Source organism: Salvelinus alpinus, chromosome 3 (assembly GCF_045679555.1).
Source record: "Salvelinus alpinus chromosome 3, SLU_Salpinus.1, whole genome shotgun sequence".
Taxonomy (NCBI): Eukaryota; Metazoa; Chordata; class Actinopteri; order Salmoniformes; family Salmonidae; genus Salvelinus; species Salvelinus alpinus.
Window position 1 is genome coordinate 35786427 of NC_092088.1, and position 11194 is coordinate 35797620.

Consider the following 11194-nt stretch of genomic DNA (forward strand, 5'->3'; position numbering starts at 1 on the left):
AATAGGCTATTTCTTTCTCAACAAGCTGACCAATAGAATCGGTCAACTTTTCTACAATGGAGGATAGTAGATTGAAATAGGCTAGTGATTCTTCTGTTTGTTACTCGTCTTGTTGGCTGAGAAAGTAAATGTGGACACTTATTCTAACATCTTCAAAGTGCACATCAGAATTCGGTAAGAAGGACCACACATCGTTGCATCCTCGATGTTCTGTTAACCTTTTCACACATACCAACAAACGGGTGTGATCATTCTACAGTGGTCCCTGCAGCGTATGTTCAAACCAGTGTGATTAGAAAGATTATTATTCAAACCAGTTTCAATTGACGCAACAGTCTCAGTATTTGTGCTAGCCAGTTTTTTTCCACAGAAACATTTTGAATAAACACATTCCTTAAAAATGCATGTCCTGAATGTGACCAGTTTATTTTTGGATGCAATGTTCAGACATTCACAGAAATAGAGACAGCATACACAATCATCCAAACCGGAAAATGTAGGCTGCACTAGTCCTAGCGCTAACTGAGGAAAGATTGACCTAACACAAGCGGTCATATTTAGAGAACACTCAGCTGATAGAAACCACAATATAAATGAGCTAATAGCAATTACTATTTATAATTCATCACGTCACGGTTGAGCTCAACATTGATCTAAATAATTGAGTAAAACACTTTCTAGAAATCAAAAGTCATCCGACGATGGGTAGTTTATGCGTGTCGCCATGTTTGTTTTTTCGCAATCAACCAAAGATAATAAAAGGAGACTAGATGAATTTGGTCTGTTGGCATGATGCATGTTGAAGGGGGTGTGTCGTCTACGACTCAAGATGAGTGAACCATTCCTTCACCTCATTATAACATCTTTGGTTTGACTGATGTCTTCACGTGACACCCAGAATGCAGTGTATAATGTCAACAAACATGGCGCCACACATAGTTGGCAAATAGCTTAGCATTAGCTCATTATAATAATCAGTACAACAAAATACCCCAAAAGCATTTTACACACATCATAGGTGTCCATTACAATCTATGCAATAATCTAAACCAAAAAAGTGTGGAACAAATCAAAATATATGTTATATTTGAGATTATTCCAAGTAGCCACCCTTTGCCTTGATGACAGCTTTGCACACTCTTGGAATTATCTCAACCAGTTTCACCTGGAATGCTTTTCCAACAGTCTTGGAGTTCCCACATATCCTGAGCACTTGTTGGCTTCTTTTCCTTCACTCTGCGGTCCAACTCATCCCAAACCATCTCAATTGGGTTGAGGTCGGGGGATTGTGGTGGCCAGGTCATCTGATGCAGCACTCTCCTCCTTCGTCAAATAGCCCTTACACAACCTGGAGGTGTGTTGGGTCATTGTCCTGTTGAAAAACAAATGGTAGTCCCACTAAGCGCAAACCAGATGGGACCGCGTAGTAGTCATTGGTTACTACATGATTCCATATGTGTTATTTCATAGTTTTGATGTCTTCACTGTTATTCGACAATGTAGAAAATAGTAAAAATAAAGAAAAACCCTTGAATGAGTCGGTGTGTCCAAATATTTGACTGATAATTTACATACATACGGTATGCTACAGTAGAAACGACAACACGACATACAGAAAATAAGGCACTTACTTTGATAGGAACTCACACATGTCCAAAGTTATTATTTGTAAAGAAAGCAACAATGCGAGCACCAGTCAGAAAATCAGCCAGTTTAGTGCAAGACTGCGCAACTGTCTGCATACTTGATGTGCGTAAAAAATGGGGAAGGGCTCTCCTCGAAGAGGGAAGTTTGTCCGGCATAGTAAAGCCTCAAACAAAAATACTGAAATGGGCTACTTCTATGTGAATTAATGAGGCGGAACACACCTCAATTCAAACTGTTGTTAGAAAATACAACTTTATCGAAAATAATTGGAAATTGACATGTTGAAAACAGCCTAAAGAAAATTAGCAGGCAGCGCGTGTTAACTATCCTGTTGCTTAACAATCACAATTTGGAACAGTGGGTGCATTCTGATTTCACTTGCATAAAACAACTCACGCTGGGGCGACCGTTAGAGATATTTGGAACTCACTGGTGAAAAGGTTAATATTAATTGCCATAATTAATTACGATAATTCTGTCATTCTGAGCACCTGTGGGTGCACGCCCTAATCAGGTTACGCACCAAATGCATATGGGTCCGGGAGAATACTCAAATGTCCTGTAAAACCCTGAAGTGTGAGCTCCCAAGCCGAACCACAGAATTATGGGTAACAAAATATCCATTCAAACCTTTCTACCAAAGTGGTAGCTGAAAATGTTATCTGTTTAGAGAATTCGTACCGAATGGATTTTCTAGAGAGATGGTTCATGGTAGTGGTATCACAACTAATTGAGCAATTTAATCACACAACTTTTGTATTAATGTGTACAATTCTTTATAATGTACTGTATATATAGGTGAGTTCCTGAGGTCATTCATTCTTAGCTGTGCGCTGAGATGTATTGTTGCTCTCATGGAAGATTCTCAGCAGAGAACAAGTGGTTCTTGTTAGCAACGAGCAGCGGAAAAGAGACTAATTACATTTAATTTGAGTACTCGAATAGATTACGTTACTAACCTTGAAACATGCCTCTAAGTGTATTATATTTATTGTTATACTGCTGTTTAAAAAAAAAAATTACACTTGATTCTCTATTTTTCTCATTTTTTTTCTTTTTCGGTTTCCTTGGAAATAGGGAGATCTGAAACAGTTCTTGAGAATCTACCAAAGCAAAGATGAGACAATCAAGTCTCAACCTATCAGCACAAAGACCAAAGTAAGTAGCATTCACTACATGTTGGATGCAATTTGCTCATTTAATTTGAAAAACAAGCACACAACACAATCATTATGCTCTGTTGGAAACCTTATGTGCCAGCTGGAGGGTACACAGGTGTCTGCATTTTGATGCAAATTAGTCATTTTTTCTCTGTAATTGGATTGCTTTGTCTAATAGGGTTTATAAAAGCTGTCTAAAGCCCCATGTAAAACCTGCCTGATTCATGCCATTCTGGATCTGAGTTGAGCAGCTTTGTATTATATGCCAATGCCCTTTCTGTCTCTCTCGCTCTCTCTGTCTACCCAGGTATCCATCTGTGCCCAGGTAGCTCATGGGATGGAGCATATGTCCAATCACCGCTTTGTTCACAAGGACCAGGCTGCCCGTAACTGCCTGATCAGCAGCCCACGCAGTGTCAAAATCTCAGCTCTCAGCCTCAGCAAGGACGTTTACAACAAGTAAGAGATGGGGCCTGCCACGTGTAGTGACGGTCCATCATGTGAAAAGAAAGTATAGCACATTTGTACTAGGATAATGTATGCAGCCTTGGTTAAGCATAAAGTCAAGACAAAATAGTAACATCATGCACATAATTAAACTCTCGACATTAGCCTGTTTGTCTGACCCTCTATACATGTGTCGGTCTGTCTGCAGTGAGAGTACTACCACTACCAGCAGGTGTGGATCCCCCTGCGCTGTTTACCGGCCGAGTCTGTTTTTGAGGATGACTTCTCCACCAAGTCAGAGGTCTGGGCCTTCGGGGTGCTCGTGTGGGAGGTGTTTAACCACGGGGAACTGCCATACACCAAACTCAGTGATGTTGAGGTGCTGGAAGGTTTGTATAAATCAATATACATTTTGAAATGAAGTACTTTGACTAGTGCAATTTACCAGACTACATAGTGCCCACCAATCTTTGTAATCCAATGGCTGAGCAATCACTGTTCAGAAGGGGGGGCTTTAGATCACTACTGGCTCTAAGCGAACGAGTGAAGTGCATTTGGAGCAATACTAGCTGTATCCAAGGCTCAGCCAATCATTCACATAACAACAGAATGCAGCACCGACTGGAGAGAAGAGACAACCAACTTGCTAGTTACAGCATCAGCGCGCACTCTGGAAAGACAGCAGAGAGTGGAAAGGGAGTTTGCCAGTTACAGCAGCGCGTCCCCTGAATGATAATGAAGAGGTAGGTGAAAAGCCTGACGATGGGGGTGAGATGGTGATGAAGCTACTTCATGAGCTGTAACCGAAAAACTGGCATTTGGAAAGTTTGTGGTGAGGGAGCAAGTGTGGTGGAACAATAATTGTTAGCATCTTGCTAACTGGATCAAATTATCCGTTAGTTAGCCTGAGAACTGTTGAGCAACATTAGCCAATTTAGCTGACAAAGTAATTAAGTTTATGGTGTGAAAATTAGCTGGCTAATAAAGTCAGACAGCTAGTTGACGTTACAACAGATGAGCTAACGTTAGTAACCTAACCAATTCCTTCTAGTATTAACTGGTATACGACTCCTTGCCGTTCCTCAAGTTATAACGTTTGTTGCTTACTGGACCCTGGCAATCTGGAATGTTAACTAGCTAACGAACTAACTACTATCTATGAACTAATATTTTCCCTCTATAGTATGTGGTTCATTTCAGAATGAGAGAATTAGGTGAAAATGAGGCGTTGCTTGTTAAACAAGTGGATTCAGGGATGAAGTGGAGCTGGGCTTGGCTTAAGCTGGATGCCACTATGGAGGTGAAAGGAACACCACACTTTTTCCTATTTCTCACTTTTTCAATACAGTGGATAGAAAGGGGTATGCCAGGTGTACTCTCTGCCTGAAAGAGATCAATTATGCCAACAACGGGTCTCATGCTCTGCTGCTAGCACATTGTAGAAAACATGTCCACAGGCAGAAAGTGTACAATGTAATAACGTGCAGTGTAGCCCAAAGTCATTGCTTTTGTCTTGTTGAACTTGACATAGCGTAACACTTGTGAGTGGGGATTATAAAACATTTTACACAGTGAACGTTATTTTTGTTGATGCACTTGATCGATGTCTACATATAGTGGCCACTATAATAGAGCAAAAATATAATGCTTGTTTCATTCTATTTCTACTTTAAGATGTTTTTTTCCCCAATTGCAATATTTAGATGTACAGTGGGGCAAAAAAGTATTTAGTCAGCCACCAATTGCAAGTTCTCCCACTTAAAAAGATGAGAGAGGCCTGTAATTTTCATCATAGGTACACTTCAACTATGACAGACAAAATGAGAAAAAAAATCCAGAAAATCACATTGTAGGATTTTTTAATGAATTTATTTGCAAATTATGGTGGAAAATAAGTATTTGGTCAATAACAAAAGTGTATCTCAATACTTTGTTATATACCCTTTGTTGGCAATGACAGAGGTCAAATGTTTTCTGTAAGTCTTCACAAGGTTCACACACACTGTTGCTGGTATTTTGGCCCATTCCTCCATGCAGATCTCCTCTAGAGCAGCGATGTTTTGTGGCTGTTGCTGGGCAACACGGACTTACAACTCCCTCCAAAGATTTTCTATGGGGTTGAGATCTGGAGACTGGCTAGGCCACTCCAGGACCTTGAAATGCTTCTTACGAAGCCACTCCTTCGTTGCCCGGGCGGTGTGTTTGGGATCATTGTCATGCTGAAAGACCCAGCCACGTTTCATCTTCAATGCCCTTGCTGATGGAAGGAGGTTTACACTCAATCTCATGATACATGGCCCCATTCTTTCCTTTACACGGATCAATCGTCCTGGTCCCTTTGCAGAAAAACAGCCCCAAAGCATGATGTTTCCACCCCCATGCTTCACAGTAGGTATGGTGTTCTTTGGATGCAACTCAGCATTCTTTGTCCTCCAAACACGACGAGTTGAGTTTTTACCAAAAAGTTATATTTTGGTTTCATCTGACCATATGACATTCTCCCAATCTTCTTCTGGATCATCCAAATGCTCTCTAGGAAACTTCAGACGGGCCTGGACATGTACTGGCTTAAGCAGGGGGACACGTCTGGCACTGCAGGATTTGAGTCCCTGGCGGCGTAGTGTGTTACTGATGGTAGGCTTTGTTACTTTGGTCCCAGCTCTCTGCAGGTCATTCATTAGGTCCCCCCGTGTGGTTCTGGGATTTTTGCTCACCGTTCTTGTGATCAATTTGACCCCACGGGGTGAGATCTTGCGTGGAGCCTCAGATCGAGGGAGATTATCAGTGGTCTTGTATGTCTTCCATTTCCTAATAATTGCTCCCACAGTTGATTTCTTCAAACCAAGCTGCTTACCTATTGCAGATTCAGTCTTCCCAGCCTGGTGCAGGTCTACGATTTTGTTTCTGGTGTCCTTTGACAGCTATTTGGTCTTGGCCATAGTGGAGTTTGGAGTGTGACTGTTTGAGGTTGTGGACAGGTGTCTTTTATACTGATAACAAGTTCAAACAGGTGCCATTAATACAGGTAACGAGTGGAGGACAGAGGAGCCTCTTAAAGAAGAAGTTACAGGTCTGTGAGAGCCAGAAATCTTGCTTGTTTGTAGGTGACCAAATACTTATTAATATCTATAGTATTAATAATACGTCTTATCTGCTATGTGTATGTACCCCCTAGTGCCAAGGCTGCGAGGGCTGCTGCCCAAGTGGCTGACTGTCCACCAACATGCTGCAAAAAATATTGACTGGCTTTCATCAAGCTGCCCACTCAAGAAAAAGCTTCAAACTGTAACCAGTACAGTCAACCTACCAGGGTAGTTAAACAGCACAGAAATGATATCATGTATTGATCACATATTTACTAATGCTACAGAAATGTGCTTGAAAGCATTATCCAGATCTATCGGATGTAGTGATCACAATATAGTAGCCATATCTAGGAAAACCAAAGTTCCAAAGGCTGGGCCTAATATAGTGTATAAGAGGTCATACAAGAAGTGTTGCAGTGATTCCTATGTTGTTGATGTAAAGAATATTTGTTGATTTGACTCATTGCGCTATAAGAATGGAGTGAATGAGTTAAATCACATTGACCTGTACATTCTGTCTCCCAAGTCTAACCTCCCCTGTCTCTCCCCTCCACTCTTCTCTCCCCAGGTCTGCAAGCAGGCAAGATTAAGCTGCCCGTGCCCAAGTTTACAAGCTCATGTGCCGCTGCTGAGCCCCCAGTCTCAAAGAGAGCCCCTCCTTCAGTGAGGTCGTCAACGCCCTGGGGGAGCTGTCCTCTGACAGTAAAGCCTGAGAGGAGGACAACTGACCCCACCCCACCTCCATCTCTGCCCCCCCTCCCAAATGAACACAGAAATGCTGGATTCTGAGTCACACAGATTTCAGGGATGAGGGGGGTGGCAAGGAGTTATTATTTCTAAGGACGTGTGGATAAGAAGAAGATAATACGTTTATACCCTTTTGTGTGAGGAGGAGTGCCAGGAGTTTACATTTGCCTTAATTGCAGCATGGAAGGCATGCCCCGCTGACGCTGTCCCTCTTTGCTCATGTGGTTTCACTGTGCCCATGCCTGGCATGGGTCTCTCAGGGTGTGTCCTAGAGACGCTCTCCCTCTCCTCTATGACCCTGCAGCACAGGAACCATAAGAACTACAGTGCCTCTCCTTGCCTACCAGGACCTCAATCTACCAACCCTTAAATCCCCCCAACTAATCCAGGAGGAGAATTTAAACTACTTTTGTCCAGCAGGGGGCACATTGTATGTGCTGCACTGGACTCACCACCTGAATGCTGTATGTACAGTACCGTGAACTTATTTGCCCCCTTTCTAATTTTCTCTACTTTTGCATATATATTTATATATTAGATATTTTTTTTTACAAATGTGTACTTTTACTGCTTTTTCTCCCCAATTTCGTGATATCCAATTGGTAGTTACAGTCTTTTCCCATTGATGCAACACCCGTACGGACTCGGGAGAGGCGAAGGTCGAGAGCCATGCGTCCTCCAAAACGCGACACTGCTTCTTGACACACTGCTCGCTTAACACGGAAGCCAGCCGACCAATGTGTCGGAGGAAACACCGTCCAGCTGGCAACCGTTTTCAGCTTGCAGGTGCCCGGCCTGCCACAAGGAGTTGTTAGATTGTAATGGGACATCCCCAAACCATCACACTACCACCACCATGCTTGACCTTTGGTATGAGGTTCTTACTGTGGAATGCAGTGTTTGGTTTTCGTCAGGCATAATGGGACCCATATCATCCAAAAAGTTATACTTTTGAATAATCTGTCCAGGTGCTTTATGGCAGGTGCTTTATGGCAAACTTCACTCAACTTTTTGGATGACATGGGTCCCATTATGCCTGGCGAAAACCAACCACTGCATTCCACAGTAAAAACCAATAGTCAAGCATGGTAGTGTGATGGTTTGGGGAAGCTTTGTTGCCTCACGACCTGGACGACTTGCCTTAACCTGTCTAGGACTGGGACCCCGTTCCGCTAGCGGAACCCCTCGCCAACAGCCAATGAAATTGCAGGGCGCCAAATTTAATCAACAGAAATCTCATAATTCAATTTTCTCAAACATACAAGTATTAGACACCATTTTAAAGATAAAATTCTCGTTAATCCAACCACAGTGTCCGATTTCAAAAAAGCTTTTCGGCGAAAGCAGAACATATCATTATGTCAGGTCAGCAACTAGTCACAGAAAGCATAAAGCGATTTTCCAACCAAAGAGAGGAGTCACAAAAAGCAGAAATATTGATAAAAGTAATCACTAACCTTTGATATTCTTCATCAGATGACACTCCCGGGACAACATGTTACACAATACATGTATGTTATGTTCGATCAAGTTCATATTTATATCCAAAAACCCCAGTTTACATTTGGCTTTGCCTCCAAAACATCCCGTGAATTTGCACAGAGCCACATCAAATCACAGAAATACTCATAATAAACATTGATAAAAGATACAAGTGTTATCCACAGATTTAAAGATATACTTCTCCTTAATGCAACCGCTGTGTCAGATTTCAAAAGATCTTTACGGAAAAAGCAAACCATGCAATAATCTGAGTACGGCGCTCGGATGACAAATCAACCCAAAGAGATATACGCCATGTTGGAGTCAACATAAGTCAGAAATAGCATTATAAATATTCACTTACCTTTGATGATCTTCATCAGAATGCACTCCCAGGAATCCCAGTTCCACAATAAATGTTTGATTTGTTCCATAAAGTCCATAATTTATGTCCAAATTCCTCCTTGTTGTTAGCGCGTTCAGTACACAATCTAAACTCACAACGCGCAGGCAGGTCCAGGCAAAAATTCAGACGAAAAGTCATATTACAGTGCGTAGAAACATGTCAAACGAAGTAGAGAATCAATCTTTAGGATGTTTTTAACATAAATCTTCAATAATGTTCCAACCGGAGAATTCCTTTGTCTTCAGAAAAGCAATGGAACAGAGCTCGCTCTCACGTGAACGAGCATCACGAGCTCAAGGCATTCTGGCAGACCTCTGACTCATTCCCCTCTCATTTGGCCCCACTTCACAGTAGAAGCATCAAACAAGTTTCTAAAGACTGTTGATATCTAGTGGAAGCCTTAGGAAGTGCAAAATGACCCCATAGACACTGTTTATTCAATAGGCCAAGAGTTGAAAACCTACAAACCTCAGATTTCCCACTTCCTGGTTGGATTTCTCTCAGGTTTTCACCTGCCATAGGAGTTCTGTTATAGTCACAGACATCATGCAAACAGTTTTAGAAACGTCAGAGTGTTTTCTATCCAAATCTACTAATAATATGCATATATTAGCAACTGGGACTGAGTAGCAGGCAGTTTACTCTGGGCACGCTTTTCATCCAAACGTGAAAATGCTGCCCCCTATCCACAAGTTAATAGAAGGAACCATGAATGTTGCTCTGTGACAAAGAATTCTACAGGAGAATGACAGGCCATCCTTATGTGAGCTGAAGCTGAAGCGCAGCTGGGACATTCAAGAAGACAATGATACAAAATCAAATCTACATGTAAATGGCTAAAAAGCTAAACAAATTAAGTTTTGGAATGGCCTAGTCAAAGTCCAGACCTAATTCCAATTGAGATGTTGTGGCAGGACTTGAAACGAGTAGTTCATGCTTGAAAACCCACAAATGTCGCTGAGTTACAGCAGTTCTGCATGGAAGAGTGGGCCACAATTCCTCCACAGCGATGGGAGAGACTGATCAACAATTACAGGAAGCGTTTGGTTGGAGTCATTGCACCTAAAGATGGCACAACCAGTTATTGTGAGTAAGGGGGCAATTACTTTTTCACACAGGGGAATTGGATGTTGCATAACTTTGTTAATTAAATAAATAAAACAAGTATATATATTTTTTTGTAAACTCAGATTCCCTTTATCTAATATTTGGTTTTGGTTGAATATTTGATAACATTCAGTATCAAAAATATGCAAAAATATAGAAAATCAGAAAAGGGGGCAAATACTTTTTTACGGCACTGTAGTGTTTCAGACTTGGAATTGCAGCCTCTAATGTGTGCCACTGATACTGTTGTTTGAACTTGTTCTGATATCTGTTGAAGAGGCAAAAATCAGGATGGAAGCACAAATGAACAAGGTTTCGCATGAAGGTTTATACTATTAACATTTTTACTTTATTTTATAGTCAGTTACACATTGTGTCTGGCGAACTCAATGGATTGACTTGTCTGGTTGAAATATGAACTTATTATTATTATTTATTATTTAGAGTGAGTGAGTTTTATTTGTGTGCACTTTTTAATCTCTTCTGAGCATGTCATTTGAACTCTGAAGTGCTCAATGGTGACCAACATTGATGGAATTTACCATATAATAGACCACATATTACATATATAACCATGCTATCACTGTTGCAGTCTGTCATTACAACATAACCTGGAACGCTGTCTCTTCAGAGGTCCAATCACAATACCCCTTATTTTCTAGCTGGTCCAATGATTTTGTGCAATGTTGCACATTCCACCAGGCGATGTGTACGTAATGTAGAAGCCATGCACTAACTTCACTTAAGAATATGCCTTTTTATTACTATCATATTGTAGAAGGATGTACTTATGGGAACTTTTTTATTTATTTTGAAGGTCCTGTCTTTTTTAACCATCTTTTTTCATTAAAAGATACTTTGATCTCTTAATGCAGTTGCATATGTATTCAGTATCTTATGATACATTTCAGTAATGCAGTCAGTATGGTTATACATATGTTATTACAAAGAAGAGTCTGACTACAAGTCACCAATGCTCTTCAAGGGACTCTTAAGTGCCTGGTAAATGAAGGATAATTAGCTGTTTTCCCTCCTTCCCTTTACACAATATCTAATAAAAATGTAATGGCCTTTTTTGTTTGTAAAGACCTTGCTTTTTTAGAATGGTTTTT

At 41.0% G+C, this 11194-nt stretch overlaps 1 long non-coding RNA gene across 1 annotated transcript; it reads right to left on the minus strand.

Moving 5' to 3' along the window:
• Window positions 1-405: 405 nt before the first annotated feature.
• LOC139570606 (uncharacterized) lies at window positions 406-1773 on the minus strand. Its single transcript, XR_011674126.1, has 2 exons — window positions 1632-1773; window positions 406-1398 (listed from the first exon to the last, which is right to left on the minus strand). It is a non-coding gene; the product is annotated as an uncharacterized lncRNA (long non-coding RNA).
• Between the last annotated feature and the right edge of the window lie 9421 nt (window positions 1774-11194).